The sequence below is a fragment of the Phyllobates terribilis genome, unplaced genomic scaffold (assembly GCF_046119375.1).
Source record: "Phyllobates terribilis strain yellow unplaced genomic scaffold, ASM4611937v1 Scaffold_8__6_contigs__length_399053987, whole genome shotgun sequence".
NCBI classification, from domain to species: domain Eukaryota; kingdom Metazoa; phylum Chordata; class Amphibia; order Anura; family Dendrobatidae; genus Phyllobates; species Phyllobates terribilis.
Genome location: NW_027362768.1, coordinates 7,766,903 through 7,788,220, shown reverse-complemented (window position 1 = coordinate 7,788,220; position 21,318 = coordinate 7,766,903). Strand labels below are relative to the sequence as shown.

At 45.7% G+C, this 21,318-nt stretch overlaps 1 protein-coding gene across 7 annotated transcripts in view; it reads left to right on the top strand.

The window, feature by feature from the left end:
- Positions 1 to 21,318, top strand: part of NTNG1 (netrin G1) — a 429,565-nt gene that overhangs the window by 391,381 nt on the left and 16,866 nt on the right. The gene's annotated exons all lie outside the window — the stretch shown is intronic.

Here is a 21,318-nt window from a genome sequence, read left to right as displayed (position 1 = left end):
CTGTACACTCCATAGGAGGTGGCCTTTATGGAAGAGTGGGCAGAAAAAAAGCATTACTTACACACAAATATTGTAAAGCTCATTTTGAGATTTCCAAAAGACATATGGGAGACTCCCCAATTGTATGGAGGAAGGTACTATGGTCAGATGAGACTAAAATGTAATTTTTTGGCCATCAAGGTAACCCCTATGTCCGGGGCCAAATCATCACAGCTCATCATTCCAAGAACACCATTCCCACAGTGAAACATGGTGGTGGCAGCATCACGTTGTGGGGATGTTTTTCAGCAGCAGGGACAGGGAAAATGGTCCTAGTCGATGAGAAGATGAATGGTGCTAAATGCAAGGATATTATTGAGCAAAGCCTGTTTGAGTCGGTCAGTGATTTGAGATTTGAGACTGGGATGGAGGTTCGCCTTCCAAGACAATGACCCAAAGCATACTGCTAAAGTAACACTCGAATGGTTTAAAAGTGTAAATATGGGGTGACCTAGTCAAAAGCCCAGGCCTTAATCCAATTGAGAATCTGTGGGCAGACTTGACGATTGCTGTTCAACAGTGGAAACCATATAACTCGAAGGAGCTGGAGCAGTTTTGCTTTGAGGAATGGGCAAAAATCCCAGTGGCAAGATGTGGAAAGATCATAGAGACTTATCCAAAGCGACTTGAAGCTGTAATTGCCACAAAAGAGGCTCTGCAAAGTACTGAATAGTGAATAGTTATGCACACTGAAATTTTCAGTTATTTTGTCCTATTTGTTGTTTGCTTCACAAAATAAAGAAACCCAAATGTTCACAGTTGTAGGCATGTTCTTTACATGAACTGATGGAAACCGTCAAAAAAACCATTCAAATTCCAGGTTCTGAGGTAGAAAAACACAAAAAATACCAAAGGGGAGAGGGGAATACTTTTGCACGCCACTGTAGGACTGTATATTGTATTCACATGGAGTTGCATACTATACTATACTCTTGTAGAACTGTATACTTTACTCATGTAGGGCTGTATACTCTTCTCACATAGGGGTGTATACTGTACTCATGTAGGGCTGTATACTCTTCTCACATAGGGGTGTATACTGTACTGATGTAGGGCTGTATAGTGTACTCACATAGGGCTGTATACTGTACTGATGTAGAACTGTATACTGTATTATACTCCTGTAGGGCTGTATACTGTACTCACGTAGGGTTGTATACTGTACTGTACTCAACGTAGGACTGTATACTGTACTCACGTACGGTTGTATAACGTACTCATATAGGGCTGTATACTGTACTATACTTACTTGGGCTGTATACTGTACTCATGTAGGGCTGTATACTATACTCACATAGGGGTGTATATTGTACTGTACTCACGTAGGGCTGTATACTGTACTCACGTAGGGTTGTATAGCGTATTCATATAGGGCTGTATCCTGTACTATACTTACTTGGGCTGTATACTGTACTCATGTAGGGCTGTATACTGTACCCACGTAGGGGTGTATACTGTATTGTACTCACGTAGGGCTGTATACTGTACTCACGTAGGGTTGTATAGTGTACTCACACATGGCGTATACTGTTCTATACTTACATAGGGCTGTATAGTGTACTCATGTAGGGCTGTATACTGTACTCATGTAGGGGTGTATACTGTACTATACTCACATAGGGCTATATAGTGTACTTACGTAGGGCTGTACACTGCACTCAAGTAGGGCTGTATAATGTACTCATATAGGGCTGTATACTGTACCCACGTAGGGCTGTATACTGTACTATGCCATTATAGCTATTGCTAACGATGTCAGTGACTTATAAATTAACAGCTTTTCTCTAAGGAATACAAATCCTAATAACTTTTCTAAAGTGTTTTTCTCTCATCCATTCTATGTATTTTTCTGTATGCACCTTGACTAACTAGCCTGTCAAAAATATTCATCTACCTCAAGCTTCATTACTTTGTATCCGGCTTAATTTCCAATGCTACGTCATCCGTTACACCATTATAGGGAGATCAATACAGCACATAGTTTATATAAGAAACAGTTTGTGATCGCTGATGGGGTAAGTGCTCGCCCCATAAAATAAACAAAAGAAAGTTCTGTTACTTCAAGGCTAATTGGGCATAAGAAGCCGTACAGTAATCATCATTAACGAAAGAGCCCGTAGTGCAGATTTTGTGTGAATTAGAATTGCAATGGATACATATATTACACTCGCTTTGCTAATGGCCGCTATAGATTTCCATGTCATTTCCAATTGTAAATGCAGTTTTCCCAACCTCCATTACACACCTTCAATGTTTATTTAAATGCTTCAATATCATTATTATGGATCTATGCAATTATTCTAGTGTGGAAAATAGGCCATATATATATTATAATCTCCATATTTTACTATAATGTTTTATGCCATACTGTGAAACTAGACTGGATTTCTCTAAAAACATTGCTTTTTAGTGAGAATGTGGGGTCGTACAGAGGTACATCGATAGGGAGAGTGTCTTACTGCAGTAAGTGGGGCCATTTGTAATACTTGCTCCTAATGCTGTGATAATTGTTAAAGGGATATTCTCAAGTTGTCTGTTGGGCAGCTCAGAGATAAGCAATCTCTATACAGTCTCCTTATTTCCTAGTTTCTAGCAGGGTGTGGAAACATCTCTGGTGAAGAGAATTGTAATATTAGTAGAATTATAGAGCTCAGCACAAGTTCTGCTGTAAAAGCTATCAGTGGTTTGTTCTGACTTTACACAGCTATCACTATATTTACACATAGAGATAACAGGACATTTGAACAAGCACACAAGTCCAGACAGCATGAGCAGAGAGATGTGATTAGGAGACCTGCTCTGAAAGTTGCAAGGCTGGGGATTTATAACCGCATCTCTTCAGACGATAGGATGGAAGGGGAGGGAGGTGAGTAGCATGAGTAGCTAACTGCTATATGGAAATCAATAGACTAAAGAGAGCTGACTTGTTTATCAAAAGTTAACTCATCTCCTGGATTGTAGCTACAGTGCACTCTCGGCCAGGCTTTAGAGGGCTAAGCTCCATGGAAATGAGCTGCACACTATTAAAGATAACAGCTCTCATTGCAGGAGAATGACTGCAGGTAGAAAAAGCAGGTCAATTGCAAACTTGCTTATTTTTAAGCTGTTTAACTAATTCAAGCAATTTAAAAACTTGAGAATACTCCTTTAAAAGGGTTGTACATTGAAAATAAGTTATTAGGATAGGTGATAACTTGATAAGTCAAGGTCTAACCACTGAAACCCACACCAAAAAGTAGTATGTGGCTCTTTTATTCCCATCAGAATGGAGCAGCAGCGCATATGTTCGAATGCAGCTTCTTTCATTACCTGTGGGCCCGATGAGCTCTGCTCCAGGGGTGGATTAAGAGTAGCAAGGGCCCCGGGCAGTTTAGAAGGCACGGGCCTCCCCACACACACACCTGATGTATCACGTGACATGTCACATGAACCCCTGTGATAGATTATGTGATAGTTCACGTGAAATTTATTTTTCACAATATTAATATATTAATTATAATACATTTTTTTACATGAATTGTATGACTTAATATTTAGCATAATTAAGTATGCTGACATCCCCTATATACAGTACTAGCTATTGAACCCGTTCTACGCCCGGGTGGTGAGCATTTTTATTGGTATATGGTCTCCCATGCTGGTATGAGCTGCCCCCCTCCTGGTATTTGTGCTGCCCCCATCCTGTCCCCACCATCCTACACTGGTATGCGTGGTACCCCTCACCCCAATCCTGGTATGCGTGGTACCCCTCACCCCAATCCTGGTATGTGTGGTACCCCTCACCCCAATCCTGGTATGTGTGGTACCCCTCACCCCAAACCTGGTATGTGTGGTACCCCTCACCCCAATCCTGGTATGTGTGGTACCCCTCACCCCAATCCTGGTATGTGTGGTACCCCTCACCCCAATCCTGGTATGCGTGGTACCCCTCACCCCAATCCTGGTATGCGTGGTACCCCTCACCCCAATCATGGTATGCGTGGTACCCCATACCTCATCCCTATCCTGGTATGCATGGTACCCCATCCCTATCCTGGTATGTATGGTATTCCTCATCCTGGTATGCATGGCCCCCCTCATCCGAATCCCGGTGTGCGTGGCCCCCCTCATCCGAATCCCGGTATGCGTGGCACCCCTCACCCCCACAATCCCGGTATGCGTGGCACCCCTCATCCCCCCAATCCCGGTATGCGTGGCACCCCTCATCCCCCCAATCCCGGTATGCGTGGCACCCCTCATCCCCCCAATCCTGGTATACGTGGCACCCCTCACCCCCCCAATCCCGGTATGTGTGGCAGCCCTCATCCCCCCAATCCCGGTATGCGTGGCACCCCTCATCCCCCCAATCCCGGTATGCGTGGCACCCCTCACCCCAATCCTGGTATGTGTGATACCCCTCACCCCAATCCTGGTATGTGTGATACCCCTCACCCCAATCCTGGTATGTGTAGCCCCCGCATCCCTTTCACGCTGTACACACATCCAAAAAAAATAAACACTTATACTCACCTTTCTTCTCTGTGCTCCAGCGCTGCTGCGTCCTGTTCTGCCAGAGGGCGGGGAGGAGCACTGCGCCAGAGCACCGCGCTGTCCGGCACCATTTTGCTGAAGACACTGCAAATGTGTCTTCAGTAAAATGGCGCCGGATAGCGCTATGCGCATGCGCCGATCCGACGCCTCACTCCTGCCCCGGTCTCCGGCGAAGAGAGAGGCGCCGCGGCAACTCTCCTCCCGGTCAGGTAAGTATCTAAGTATGGCGCCGGAGATCGCGGTATGCGTTCAGTGTCTACACATACCGCGATCTCCGGCGCCATACACCTCTTCTTACCTGTAACGGCTCCAAGCGTTCTTCTGTCTGGAGCCAGACGGCGTGTCACGCATGCGCAGTCTATAAAGGCTTCAGACAGAGGGACGCTTGCAGCGTTATATTATAGATGAGACCCTACACACAATATGAGCTGCCACAATCCTTCTATACACAGCAGGAGGCCGCACGTAGCCATCAATACACAGCGCAAGCCGCACGTAGCCATCTATACACAGTGGGAGGCCACACGCAGCCATCTATGCACAGCGGGAGGCCGCACGTAGCCATGTATACACAGCAGGAGGCCGCACATAGCCATCTATACACAGTGGGAGGCCGCCCGTAGCCATCTATACACAGCGGGAGACCGCACGTAGCCATCTATACACAGCGGGAGGCCGCACGTAGCCATTTATACACAGCAGGAGGCCGCATGGCGCCATCTATACACAGCGGGAGGCCGCACGTAGCCATCTATAAACAGCAGGAGGCCGCACGTAGCCATCTATAAACAGCAGGAGGCTGCACGGCGCCATCTATACACAGCAGGAGACCACACGTAGCCATCTATACACAGCAGGGGGCCACACATAGCCATCTATACACAGCAAGAGGCCACACATAGCCATCTATACACAACACGGGGACGCACTGCGCCATCTGTACACAGTGGGGGGCTGCACGTAGCCATCTATACACAGCAGGAGGCCACATGGCGCCCCCCAGATACAGCAGGAGGCCGCACATAGCCATCTATACACAGCAGATACAGCAGGAGGCCGCACATAGCCATCTATACACAGCGGGAGGCCGCATGGCGCCCCCCAGATACAGCGGGAGGCCGCACGGCACCCCCTCAGAGACAGCGGGAGGCCGCACGGCACCCCCCCAGAGACAGCGGAAGGCCGCACGGCGCCCCCCCCAGAGACAGCGGGAGGCTGCACGAAGTCACGCACACACACAAACATATACAGACGTATACATACACGCATAAACACATTTGAAACACAAAAATACATATAAACAGACATCACACAATGATATCTGCCTGCACACACTCACTCACACACACACTCACTCACACACACTCACTCCCTCACACACTCACTCACCATCCCCCAGCTCGGCTCCAGTCGTCCAGCTCCTCCCCGGTGCAGCAGTGCAGCGCGCACTGCGTGATGTCATGGTAGTAGACATGGCCGTGCACAGGGCTGTGTCTCCTAGCTGTGACGTAGAAGAAGCAGCGACCGTGCGTAGCTGCTGGGGGAGCGGTCCGGGGGCCCCCCGCCTCTGCCTGCTGGTATGTGCCACATTAGCGCCGCCGCCGCACATATTATAATGAGGGCACTCTGGCCATGGGCCCACCGGAGCCCCGGACGGTAGCCCATATTGCCCTCATTATAATCCGCCTATGCTCTGCTCTCATCTTTTTAACCCCTTCACGACCGATGACTTATATATACGTCATCGGTCGTGTCCCTGCACTCCATGCGGGCTCTGGCGCTGAACCCGCATGTTTTCAGCCACATGATCTGATCAGCTGTCATGTGCCCCTAACAGCCGCAAGTGGAATCACGATCCCCCCCTGTCTGTGAACATTTTAAATGCATCTGTCAAACTCTGAAAGCAGCATTTAACATGGCCGTGCCGGAATACGTCAAAAGACATCGGTGCGCTCGTCACATGATCGTGGGGTGCTGATGGGTTGGCATGACAGCCTGGGGTCTGCAGGAGACCACTGTGGTTGTCATAGCCGATCTGCTATGAGTGCCGCCCAGCGGTCGACGTTCATAGCTGATGAGCTTTTTTTTTTTACATATAAGCTATGTGTAATATAAGCGATGAAATGATCGCAGCTTCAAGTCACCTTAGGAGACTATTGAAGCAGGTAGAAAAAAAAGTTTTTAAAAATATTAAAAAATTTAAAATTTCAAATCACTCCCCTTTTTGCCCTATTCAAAGTAAAACAATTAAAAAAATCAAAAATACACATATGTGGTATTACTGAGTTCAGAGTTCAAAATAAAAAAAAAATGAATCCAATCAGTAAATGGTGTAACAAGAAGAAAAAATCAAATATGCATGAATTATAGTTTTTTGGTTCCCGCAACATTGCAATACAGTGCAATAACAGGCAATTAAAAGGTCGTATGTAGCCCAAAATGGTAACAATAAAAATGCCAGCTCGGTGTGCAAAAAAATAAGCCATCTCCCATCCCCAGATCCTGAAAAATGGAGACACTACGGGTCTCAGAAATTTTTTAACAAATTTTGGATTTTTTTTCCACTTTAAATAAAAATGAACCTCTACATGTTTAGTATCTGCGAACTTGTAATAACCTGGAGAATAATAATTGCAGGTCAGTTTTAGCATTTAGGGAACATGGTAAAATAAAAAAAAACAATTGTGGAATTGCACTTTTTTTTGCAATTTTACTGCACTTTGAATTTTTTTCCCGTTTTTCAGTACACGATATGGTAAAGACAATGGTGAAGTTCAAAAGAACAACTCGCCCTGCAAAAAAACAAGCCCTCACACGGCCATATTGACCAAAAAATAAAAAAGTTATTTCTCTGGGAAGAAGGTGAGCAAAAAACAGAAACGCAAAAATGGAAAATGGCCCGGGGGTGAAAGGGTTAAAGCAGCCTCATAGAAAATGAATGAAGCAGCAATGTGTTGTTTTATTTTGTAACAGTGATAAAAGTGCCCAGTCTGGAATAAAATTTCCCTATTCTGATGATCGGTGCGGGTCTCCGTGGTCAGACCATCGTCGATTAGTAAACTAATACCTATCCCGTAGATATGTGATAACTTTTTTTCAGTGGAAAAATCCTTTAAATTTAGCAATGGAGAATTCTTTCTATGCAAAGTCACAGCAAAATCACCATGACCAGGAAATCTTATCTTTTCTATCCCATAAAATGCTTTGTGAGGGTTTGCAATGTTACAGCACCTATACAGTTATTTCACTCATTATTTCACACATTTTCTTTTGTCTTGATTTTGGTTTCAAGATATTTTTGGCTAATTCTTCAATTGCAACATTTTAAAAAGGTGCCAATTATTTCTAAAAAAGTACTCCAATCCCCCTATAGAATGATTTTATGTAAGTCTGAATTTATTTGACCAAATTTTATATCCATAACATGGAAATAAATCTTTAGACTTCTCTATTGGACCCAGGGCAGAGAAATGTTGCTATTTATGCAGTTTGGGTAGAAATGACATTTAAGCCTATTAAATGTATGAAAAGCCTCCCAATTTGTTTTCTATGTGAACTAATAGCGGCATAGACAGGTTTAGCAAAGGTCATATGAATGTTGTGATATTCCTGTTTTCATCTTATAATAACTAGTGATGAGCGAACATGCTCGCTACTGCTCGGTGCTCGCCTGAGCATCTCACTGCTCGAGATGCTCGGCGCTCGCCGAGTATTTCGAGGTTGCTCGGGCAGGAACTCGGGTCCCCTCCCTGCATGTTTGGCGCTCTTTAGAGAGCCAATGAACATGCAGGGATTGCCTGCCATGCACTGTAATGCCGTAGCCATGTTGGTTGTGGGCATTACAGTGATTGGCTGGCCGCACAGCGTCATCAGATGTATATCAGACCTGGCGCCGCCATGCTCGTCACAGTCACTCCGGATCAGACAGTGTAGGGAGAGCTGCTGCTGTGTCAGGGAGAGATTTGATCGTGTATTAGGTAGTGTTGGGAGAAAAAACGTACATTACACATATCCATCTTAACAAACAGTCCTTCTGAGGACTAATCTATCTGCAGAGATATCAGGCAGGCAGGGTGTATAGGCAGGCGGTGTATATAACAGACTGCAGTGCATATAGCACAAGAGGCTCCATTCCTATTCTGACTTCTGCTGCTGTTAGATATTTCTATACAAAGGCCCAGGTCTCAGGGGCCAGGAATACTTTTCTTTGGATCTTAATCCTCATTATTTGCTTAAAAAGCAATCCAGAGAACACCATTTTTTTCTGCGCCATTTGCTTGTTGGCACTACAGAATACAGCCACGTCCTTTCCATATTACAGCGCTAGAAATCCAACTATTTAAAACTGTGTTTTCTCCGTCCCACGGCTCACATATACGTTGTCAGAAAATACTGCCATTTCTGGCCACCATTAAAAATTTCCTTTAGTGTGTCAGTGAAGCAATTCACCACAGTTTGCTGTTCAAACTACTTACCTACAGGCCAGGTATTTAAAACTCTGTTTTCTCCGTCAAACGGATCACATATACGTTGTCAGAAAATACTGCCATTTCTGGCCTCCATTAAAAATTTCCTTTAGTGTGTCATTGAAGCAATTCACCGCAGTTTGCTGTTCAAACTACTTACCTACAGGCCAGGAATTTAAAACTCTGTTTTCTCCGTCACACGGATCACATATAAGTTCGCTCCAAACTCAGTCATTTGTAGTGAGTGTGGAAGATATTGTCCTCCATTTAAAATGGGCAAGGCACGTGGCAAGGGACAGTGAACTGGACGTGACGGTAATGGTGCATGCAGAGGCCGAGGACAAGCTGAAATTGTGCCACAACAAACACCCACATCTTCTCGCCTGACCTTCCTGTCCCAATTTCTAGGGGACCGCAGCACACCACTATTGAACCCAGAGCAGTGTGAAAAGGTTGCTGGTTGGATAGCGGATAATGCTTTCAGTCACTTAGACACCACGACCACCACCCTGTCTTCCACACAGTCAAGTCTCAGTAGCCGTGAGTCTGGACCGCATATTCCTCACCCTGATCCTCCTTCCTCCCACCATGCCGAGTACCCAGAGACAACTGATCCCACACTTGGACACTCAGAAGAGCTGTTCACTTTTCCATTTATAGATTCGGGCCTCTTGCCCGGTCCACTTGAAGCGGGGCAAGAAGAGATCGCGTGTAGCGATGCCCAAATATTTGAGCAGCCACGGTCACACGAAGGCGACGGTGGGAAAGTGTCACAAGAGGTGGACGATGATGAGACACAATTTCCAGAAAGTCAGGAGGAGGACCAGGGTGCGGAAGTGGAAGATGAGGTGGTGGATGATATAGTAACTGACCCAACCTGGCAGGAGGACATGCAGAGCGAGGACAGCAGCACACAGGGGGAGGGGGGCAGAGCACCCCAACAGGCAGGAAGAATCAGTGTGGTGGCCGCAGACAGGAGGCAGGCAACCGTTCCCCATAACACCAACATGAAGGAAGTTGCCAGTACAACTGTTAGGTCTTCCCGAGTCATGTTGTTTTTTAAAGACTCTGCCGATAACCCCAAAAAGGCCATTTTCACCACCTGCCAGGCCAGCATCAGCAGGGGTGGCAAAACGACCAGCCTGACCACCACCAGCATGATCAGGCACATGGCAGCAAAGCACCCGACTTTGTGGGCCGAATCCCAGGGTCCAGGAACAGTGTCTGCAGGGCTCACCATTGCTTCTTCTGCTGTTGTGCATGCAAGCCAATCCCCTGTCCATGGTGCATGCGAAGATGCCTCCTGTCCTGCACCTGTCGTTGTGCACTCTCAAGTAGCAGCATCAGGAAGCACGTCCATGTCCTTGTCCCAGCGCAGCGTTCAGTTGTCCATACCCCAGTCCTTGAAACGCAAGCGCAAATATGCAGCTAACGCCCCACAGGCCACAATACTAAATTCTCACATTTCACAACTGCTTGCGCTCGAAATGTTGCCTTTTAGGCTAGTGGAGACGGAAGCATTCCGCAACATGATGGCGGCGGCCATCCCTTGGTACTCGGTCCCCAGTCACCACTATTTCTCCCGGTGTGCCGTCCCCGCATTACACAAGCACGTGTCCCAAAACATTAGCCGTGCTTTCAACAACGCAGTTACCGGTAAAGTCCACCTAACCACAGACACATGGACAAGTGCTTGTGGGCAGGGACGGTACATCTCGCTGACGGCACACTGGGTTAACATAGTGGAAGCCGGGACCCAGTCGGACCTTGGGACGGAACACGTCCTCTCGATGCCAAGGATTGTGGGACCTAGGTCAATCAGGGTTGCCCCCACGGTCTACAGCTCCTGCACCTCATCCTCGTCAGCCTCCTCCTCCTCTTCAGCCTCCATCTCCGAAATTACCACATCAGTCACAAGCTGGAAGCACTGCAGCACTGCCTCGGCCAAGCAGTAACAGGCTGTGCTGAAGCTAATATGCTTAGGTGAAAAACCGCACAATGCAGAAGAGTTGTGGACTGCTCTGAAAGAGCAGGCAGATCTGTGGCTCACACCGCTGAACCTACAGCTAAGCATGGTCATGTGTGACAATGGCCGGAACCTGTTGATGGCTCTGAGGCGAGGCGAGCTCACACACGTACCATGCCTGGCCCATGTGCTTAACCTCGTGGTTCAGCGGTTTCTCAAATCCTACCTGGAGCTGCTGGATCTGCTTGTTAAAGTACGCCGCCTGTGTGCCCATTTTAGAAAGTCAGCTACAGCTTCCGCCGCCCTTGCAGTGTTTCAGCAGTATTTGCAGCTACCGGCTCATATACTGGTGTGTGATGTCCCCATGCATTGGAACTCTACACTGCAGATGTTGGGAAGGATTTCTGAGCAGAAGAAGGCACTTGTTGAGTACCAGCATCAACAAGGCCGTCGGTATTCAGTTCAGACTCCACACATAAGACCTCAGGAGTGGACATGGATGTCAGACATATGTACCATCCTCCAAAACTTTGAGGACTCCACGAAGATGGTGAGCGGCGATGATGCCATAATTAGCATCACCATCCCGCTTCTCTGTCTTCTGAAAAGCTCTCTGCTCACAATCAAAGAGGATGCATTGCTGGCGGAGCACGATGAGACGGAGCAAGTAACCATACAGGGTGATTACACACAGCCAAGCCTCATCTCATCCCAACGTGGATTGGGTGACAATGAGGAAGAGGAGGAGGAGGAGGAAGGACAGGAGCTAGTTTCATGCACTATAGAAGGTACTACCTGCACAGCTGTCATACCGTCTGTTCAGCGTGGATGGCCTGAGGACGGAGAGTAGGAGGAAGTGGAGGAGAGCATGGTCAGTTATCCTCTTGGTGAGGACACGGAAGTCTTGCCTGTTATTAGTCTGGCACGCATGGCTGAGTTTATGTTGCGCTGCCTTTCCCATGACCCTCGCGTTCTCAACATTTTGGGTGACAGTCATTACTGGTTGGTGACACTTCTAGACCCACGCTACAAGGAGAACTTTATATCTCTTATTCCTGAGGCGGACAGGTCTACAAAAATGGGGCAGTACCAGAAGGCCCTTGTTGTGGAGCTATTAAAAAAATTCCCATCTGAAAACGCTGGTGGCAGAGGGCACACTTCGTTGGACAACCAAGCAGTACAGGCGAGAGAGACACAACTTCAATCCAGCAGAGGCAGGGGAACACTGTCAAAGTTCTGGGAGAGTTATCTCAGACCCTCCCATCGCACAGGCCCTGAGGCGCGGGGTACTATCAAAAGGAGTGCAAAGTTTGGGAAGATGCTGAGGGCGTACCTTGCCGACCGTACCAACCTCCTCCGTGATTCCTCTGTGCCTTATAATTATTGGGTATCCAAGCTGGATAATTGGAATGAACTGGCTCTCTATGCCTTGGAGGTCCTGGCCTGCCCTGCTGCCAGCGTTTTATCAGAGTGGGTTTTCAGTGCCGCTGGTGGAATTATAACCGATAAGCGCATCCGCCTGTCAACTGAAAATACTGACAGGCTGACTCTTATAAAAATGAACAAGGGCTGGATTGGGCTAGACTTCTCAACACCACCGAATGATAGCAGCGTAATATAAACTCAAATCCAGTGTCTTTTCTTGGGAGGTGTATTCCCATGCACCTTTTCACACCCACACATGGGTATACGCTTCCTGATTTTGTCTATTTGCTCTTGTCCTCCTCCTTCTCCTCATCCTCCACCACCATATCACCAGGGTGACTGTGGTCCGTGATGCAACACCCACATAACATTTTTTAAAGGGTGTTTATGATGCCTGTAAAAAAAAAAATTTATACAGTATGTTCATGTATACCCCCCAGGGGTAAATGTTTGTCAGCCCATACACTTAGTGCATGGGCATTACAAGTATAGCAGACCCACTCCTTTCTAATAGGAACATTATTTTATGAGGCCCTCCTCCATGTCTCTTCCAAGGGGCATTGAAGTGCCTCCAAATTTTTGGCAGCCCTTGCATTCACTGCATAGGCCAACACTATGGGAGACTCTCTCCTTTCTAATGGGAATTTGTCATTACTGTGGCCCTGCTCTGTGTGTCTTTAAATTCTTAGTGGGGTTTTTCATAAAATTGGTCAGCCGTTGGACTCACTGCATACCCTATGACTGTATAGCAGACCCTCTCCTTTCTAATGGGAACATGTCGTACTTGTTACTGTGGCCCTGCTCTGTGTGTCTTTAAATTCTTAGGGGTGTTTTTCCTAAAATTGGTCAGCCGTTGGACTCACTGCATACCCTATAGCTGTATAGCAGACCCTCTCCTTTCTAATGGGAACATGTCGTACCTTGTTACTGTGGCCCTGCTCCGTGTGTCTTTAAATTCTTAGTGGGGTTTTTCCTAAAATTGGTCAGCCGTTGGACTCACTGCATACCCTATAACTGTATAGCAGACCCTCTCCTTTCTAATGGGAACATGTCGTACCTTGTTACTGTGGCCCTGCTCTATGTGTCTTTAAATTCTTAGTGGGGTTTTTCCCAAATTTTGGCAGCCCTTGCAGTCACAGCATGGGCATTACCACTATAGGAGACCCGCTCCTTTATAATGGGAACATTTTTTTTACTGAGACCCTCCTCTATGTCTCTTCAAAGGGGTATTGGGTTGCGTCCAAATTTTTGGCAGCCCTTGCAGTCACTGGATACGCAATAACAGTATAGGAGACCCACTTGTTAATAATGGGAACAACGAAGCATAGCCGGCTGATGACTCTCTAACAATATCTAGTGCCGACTGCTGGCCTTTTAAGAATAGTAAGGGCCGTCTAATGTCCCTATAAAAATAGACTTTATGACTTTCAGAGTCCCTCCATCATAAATAAAAAAGGATGTGTCTGATGATGTGTCACACACCACATTGCCAGATAAGGTTGTAAAATGTTAAAATGATATTTCCCGGTGAATGCATTTGTCTTAAAAAATAACGTAAAAAAAAACAAAACAATAGGATCTTTCTTTAGTTTAAAAAACAGCGCCACCAATTTAACCTCAATGTAATCACATTGTTCAGCTCACGCACCTCCTCCTCCATCTCCGAAATGACCACATCAGTCACAAGCTGACAGCACTGCTGCACTGCATTGGCCAAGCGGCAACAGGCTGTGCTGAAGATAACATGCTTAATGCTTAATTGACAAACCGCCCAGCGCTGCAGAGTTGTTGAAAGCTGTAACACAGCAGCCTGATCTGTGGCTCTCACCGCTGAACATACAGCCAGGCATGGTCGTGTGTGACAATGGGCGGAACCTGGTGACGGAGAAATGACAGCCGGTGTAGATACGGTTTCCCTCTATGCCAGTCCTTTCACCGAGCTAAAGAATATGGCTGTGGTGAAATACAACTCCCACTGAGAAGCTGTTTCAGATTGAAAAACATTGTGCCCACCAGAGGATTTGATTCTGAGGGCTAACCTTTCTCACCCTCTCAAGAGCCCCATAGCAGCTGCAAAGTTAGCTCTATCATGAACTCTCCTGAGGTAGAAGCCAAGGCACATCGGATGATTCTCTTGTGGGACCGTTCAACCCTGCCGAGAAGCAGTCCTGGTTAAGAAAAGTGTGTGGGAAGGTTCCCGGACACTCTATGGCTGCTTTTTTACTGAGGAGAAAACACACGCAAACATGGGGAGAACATGCAAAGTCCTTGCAGATGTTGTCCTTGCTGGAATTTGAACCCAGGATCCCAGCGCTGCAAGGCTTCAGTGCTAACCACTGATCCAATGTGCTGCCGTTCACCCTCTAATATCTAACAGGCTGGAGAAACTTGCACCTACTGCCACTCTATCTTCAACTCCTTTGTGAGAAAATGTATTTGGGCAGCCACTCAGTCTACCAAATAAAATTGGGGATGGCTTCGCTACTGGTACTGGGGGCAGTGCTAATACCATGGCGTCATACCATAGTTTGCTGGAAATATTCCAGGCTGGTAGGAGGCAAGCAAATTCCCACAGAAAAGTACCAGCAGTAATGTTCAGGCCACATTTCAAGTGCAAGCAGCTTTAGAGGACTTCCTGGGAGAAATGACACGCAGTCCTTTCACCAAGCTAAATACAACTCTCAGCAAAAAAAGTTGTGGACTGGCTCCGTACCATCCCTGGCCACATTCACCTGTCCACGTGTTTGTGGTTAGGCGGTCCTTCCCAGTAAGTGCACTGGGGAGGGCACGGGTAATGCTGTGGGACCCGTGCTTGTGGAAGGCGGAGGCGATACCGGGAAATATAGTGGCGGCTGGGGACCGAGTAAGGACACACGGCCGCCACCGACATGAGGTTGTGAAAAGCTTCCGCCTCCACGAGCTTAAAATGCCATATTTCAAGTGCAAAGAGCTGCCCAGAAATCTGGCAGTTTAGTGTTGCGGCCTGTGGGTGGGTCGCTGGCTGCATACTTACACTTGCATTCCAAGTAACAGAAAACTAAGCAGATGGTGGCCTCTATTATCATCATGGCCTCACCTCGGCACTATGAACTCACCTGAAGGAGAAGCCAGGGCCCGCCGGAGGAGTCTCCGGTTCTCTGGTGGGCTCGCCAACCCTGCCGAAAAGCAGCCCTGGCTAAGAAAAGTGTGGGGGAAGGTTCCCGGACACTATATGGCTGCTTTTTTAATGTGGATCGGCCATGCTTATGCGTGTTATTTCTCAAAACGCATTACAGATCAGGCTATTGTCCAACTCTGTATTCAAGAAATTAAATGCGCAAAGAAAGATGTGTGTGTGTCAAAGCACCACCGACAAGTGCGAGTTGATGTTGGACGGGCTGCCATTGCTTCTGCAACAAGCTCAATTACAGGACTTCCTGGGAGAAATGACACGCAGGGTACATACGGTTTCCCTCTATGCCAGTCCTTTCACCGAGCTAAATACAACTCTAAGCAAAAAAAGTTGTGGACTGGCTCCGTACCGTCCCTGGCCACATTCACCTGTCCACGTGTTTGTGGTTAGGCGGTCCTTCCCTGTAAGTGCACTGGGGAGGGCACGGGTAATGTTGTGGGACCCGTGCTTGTGGAAGGCGGAGGCAATACCGGGAAATATAGTGGCGGCTGGGGACCGAGTATGGACACCCGGCCGCTGCCGGCATGAGGTTGTGAAAAGCTTCCGCCTCCACGAGCCTAAAAGGCCACATTTCAAGTGCAAGCAGCTGTAAAAAATTTGGCAGTATAGTATTGCAGCCTGTGGGTGGGTGGGTCGCTGGCTGCATACTTGCGCTTGCCTTCCAAGGAATGGGGTAGGGACAACTGAACGCTGCAGTGGGACAAGGACGTGGACGGTGATTGTTGCAAGTCTGCAACGACAGGTGCATGGCGGGAGGCATCTTCGCATGCGCCAAGGATCACTTATGATGGGCACACATTTAGGCAATGACCTGAGAGTCAGAGATGCTTCCAGAGGTCTACCCCATGCTGTTCACATGTCTTTTCAGCACTGTATGCATGTGTCTGATGATGTGTCACACACCACATGGCCAGATAAGGTTGTAAAATGTTAAAATTACATTTCCTGGTGAATGCATTTGTCTTGGTTGAAAGCAATTCAAAAGTGCAAAAACGCATCAAAAACGCTACGTGTGAACATAGGCCAAGTTGTGGAGGAGTATTTTTGTTTTTGGTTATTTATTTTGCCTTATATACAAGTCATTACCTTGGAAAGGATGTTCCTTAACATATTTCCCAGGAAAATCCATTTTGGTTTCGTTTTTGTATGTTTTATTGTGAGTCCGTAAAACTGGCGTAATACTCTGACCACGTTGCTGACAGCAGTGATCTGGGAGTCAGAGATGCTTCCAGGGGTCTTCCCCATGCTCTTCCCATGTCATTTGAGCACTGTTCCCATCGATTTGGGCAATTTTTAGGCCCTCTGCAGACCGCCGGGGGGAGCCGCCTGAAAAATGCTCGAGTTTCCCATAGACTTACATTGGGCTCGTTGCTCGGGTCGAGCACCCGAGTATTCCAATTTGCTCGACCTGGGCTACGAGTACCCGAGCATTTTAGTGCTCGCTCATCACTAATAATAACTTATAGTTTATTAGTATTTTTTTGTAAATTAGCAATGGGTTCAGCATTACTAATTCAAAAGGCATGGCATATTTAATCCACAAGATCAAAGAGTTAAATCAGTATAGCCCTAACACTTATGTATAGATGTGTCACCTATCTTCCTGTTCATCTATCTCATGAAGTTGTAAAGTCCTTCCTCACAGTGTACCCGCAGCTTGTCTTGAATAATTAAGTAAAAGAGAAATCAATTCTTAATTAAATAGTCCACAATGGAGGAGCTGTTGTATTTTCTCTATTTATTTCGCAAGAGACCAGAAATCAGACAGGAAACAACTTTGCATTTTGCAATTCCTCACTAAAAGAAGTAAACTTCAGTTCAGAGTCCCTTGATGTCTAAGTTAATTTAGTGACGTTATGTCTCTGAGAATCGGTTGGTGTTCTGTGTTTTTTTACAAAAGTATTTTAGTATATTAATATAAAGAGATAGGAGGTCCCCCAAAAAGGGCCACTAACAAAGAGCGGCCGTCACTCTTGCACTCTTGTTCCTCTACTAATTATATGATTGGCTCATTATTTGAATGCTTGGGATTTGCCAAAATGTGAATTTTTTTGTAATCCGCTCCTGTGCGGATGCAGAAAAATGGCAGATGTTTGGGCGAGTCACGCAAAAGGTCACAGAATCATGACATCATGACATGCATCATGACTAAGGATGAGCGGACCCGTGGAGGTTCAGGTTCTGGTACCCGATCCGAACTGTAGTCTAAATTTCATTTCGGCTAGCAGAACTGAACCAGAGCCTCAACCTCATTGGAAACAATGGAGACCTGAACCTTGGATCTGGAAAAAACTTCTCTCTCTCTGCAACAGACTTCCCCCGGAACTCCGAACATTGCAACCAACTTCCAGGGAAAGCCTGTGTTCGGTATTTAGCACAGGACTGTAAATAAATGCCTAACTAATGCCAAACTTTTAAGTTCGGGTTTGCTCATTCCTAATCATAACCGTGCGTAGAATCCATCATAGCTGGAAGTGTGATAGGTCTGTGGACTTTAATGTGGGCAGTGATGATCTGAAGATGCAGTGAGGACCGGATGGATGACGGTGATGAGCAGAGGGGCTGGAGAAGTGAGCGATAAGGTGAGTATTAGTATTTTTTTATTTTTTTTACATCCTACATTTATTATGTCCTGGAGTTTTGAGCATCATAAGGTATATTAACCCCTTCATGACCTTGTGATTTTCCATTTTTGCACTTTCGTTTTTCCTCCCCTTATTCCAAGAGCCATAACTTTTTTATTTCACTCATTTCTTTTGGCATGTAATAGTATATTTCCCCCGCAGTGGCTTCTGGACGGGAAATTAATATCCATTTACAATTACCCATAGTGGCAACAACTGGTCGCAGAGGGTTTCATAAGCTTGATATACAGCAATTCTCATTAATCTTTCTCTTTTAGAAATGGAAATGTGAGACTAACATAGAAAAAGAAGGAAAAATAGGGTAAAAATATACACATCAGCTCTCCCAAGGTTTGGTATAGCTCATGGATCCACGAATTCATGAAGGGATGCACGGGTGATGAATTCCCAGCTGGTCACTGGGCGGAGTACCTGACAAAAAAAAGCTATGATTACGAACCAGTGCGGTTCGAAAAGCATCATCCATGTGATTTTACTTATGTTTTCCTTAATCTATTCCTTTTTCTATTTTCTATCATGTTCTTAAAGATCCAGAAATAAATATGATTTTTTTAATTCCTTTTTGGGATTGCTGGATGTTTTCTTTTTTTTCGTGAGAATAAGTAAGAATAACACAACTGATGCTCTTGTGAATGACCAAAAATATATGTAGCTTAAAGCTAAAAAGTTGTCAAGTTCTGTTGATTGTATGTAAACCAGGAGCATGCTGTCATATTGTAAGTTAATGAAGCGCTAAACATGCCCCTGGTTAAACTGGTAGCCTTAGGCCAGGTTCACAGGGGCGTATAAAAAATCCACATTTCATTCAGAAAAGAATGGTCGATTCAATTGTCATCTGTTCAGAATCTGTTATTATACTTCAGAGGATGTTAAAATTTACAAGACCAAATACAGTTTGCCAAGTTAAAGAATCACAATATATCTGTAAAAATCAGATGCTAGTATTTTAAAAATACTGATATTTGGAATTGATGCAAAAGTCCAATCTATCAAAATATAAATTAACCCTGTTGGTAAACACCTTGAAGAGAAAAAAAAAGACTTGTAACATCATTTATTTTATTTTATTTTTGTTAGCCATTAAAAAGTATCATAACTACAAGATCATCTTGTTTTTCCCACTGAGAAAAAAATTGAAACGCCAAAATTGCAGGTTTTCTAGTCACTACAACGTTTCAAAAAATGCAATAGGAAGAGATCAAAATGTTGTATCCATCCCAAAATAGTATCATCAGAAACATCCAGTTGCCCTGCAAAAAACAAGCCCCCACACAGCTCCTTTAATCACAAAATTAAAAGGTTACAGGTCGTAGAAAATGGGGACTTTTTTTTTTACAAAGTTAAAAAATGTTGTCACTACATAATTAAAAAAAATCTATGCAAGTTTGATATCATTCTGTCCTGAAGAATCATATTTCCAGATCATCTTTACAGCACAATGAATGCCATAAAACGGATCCCCCCCCCCAAAAAAAAGCAAAAGCATAATTTCATTCTTTTTTCAGAATTTCACCCAACTTGGATTTTTTTCCTATATGGTAGTATAAATGGTTTGATTCAAAAGTACAACTCATCCTTCAAAAAAACAATTCTAAATACAGCTACAGTATGTGGGTGAAAATACAAAAACATTGTGGCTCTTGGAAGTAGGAGAGGGAAAAACTAAAGCACAAAAGTGAAAAATTAAAGGTGTTAAAGGGAATCTATCAGCCTCAGCTGACAGTATAAACTAAGCACGTGGCCTTAAAAGGGAAATAGCGCCTATAAAACAAACCGTAGTTCTCTAATTGCTGATTCCATACAGCAGAAACTGAAGCTTAATCAAAGTATGCTAATTAGGATACACCCTTGGTTTTGCCAGTAGGCTCAGTCACCATACTGCCCACGGGTGTAGCATGTCCTCGCCTCACTCACTGATGACTGACACCTCTATCTTGCTTAAACGTTCTCAGACTAGGCAGGGCTGTCAGTCACCAGTGAGGGCATGGGGGCATGCAAAATCAGTGAGGGCATGTGGCATGCAAAACCAGTGAGGACGTGGGGAATGCAAAACCAGTGAGGGTGTGGAGCATGCAAAACCAGTGAGGGTGTGGAGCATGCAAAACCAGTGAGGGTGTGGAGCATGCAAAACCAGTGAGGGCGTGTGGAGCATGCAAAACCAGTGAGGGCGTGTGGGCATGCAAAACCAGTGAGGGCATGCAAAACCAGTGAGGGCATGCAAAACCAGTGAGGGCGTAGGGCATGCAAAACCCGTGAGGGCGTGGGGCATGCAAAATCAGTGAGCACAGTAATTAGGATATTTTGACTAAACAGTTTTTGCAGAATGGAGGCAGCAATTGCAACACTAAAGGTATAATTTTTATATGGGCTATTTCCCCTAAAAGGATTTGTGCTAGCTTATACTTGAGCTTAACCAGGGGCATGTCTAGCACTGTTTTAACTTGCATTGTACAATATAAGTGGCATGACCTTCATTTACTTTGATAGATCAAACTGAAAAATTCCCTTTAAACTGATTCTGGCAAACCTCCAAAGTTCCAGTATTGGCAACAAGAACAGTGTTGCAGTGTGCTCTTCTTGATGTTTAAAAAGATATCTAAAAAGACAGATGATTCTTAAATAATGGATATTAATGCACATGTGTAGCACCCTGAGGATTCGGCTGCTACAGGGGTATTGCACCTCAACCCAGAGGTGTGGTATTCCACTCCCGGGTAAGGATGGAGTGTGGAACTGAGCTCAGTTAGCTGCATGCACTACACACATCCCATTTCCGGGGAACAGACCGATGGTACTCCCACTAGAGAAATGTGCAGGTACGACAGTGTCTGTTCCTGGCTGGAGTGGGAGGGGGGTGGAACATCCCAGTAGTGTAGGGGCAGATAGGGGGAGCAGCCTGGGTAAAGCTAGGAGCTCATTGGGTGCTGGTCACCTGAGCTCACACATAGAGGGAGTATATAAGGTGGGCACCATCTTAGATCAGGGTCAGTCAGTCAGTTGTCAGTCAGCCAGTCAGACAGTCTGTCTGAGAGCCTGAGAAGCAGAGCAGAGGAGAAGGAAGAGGGACCCAGAGGC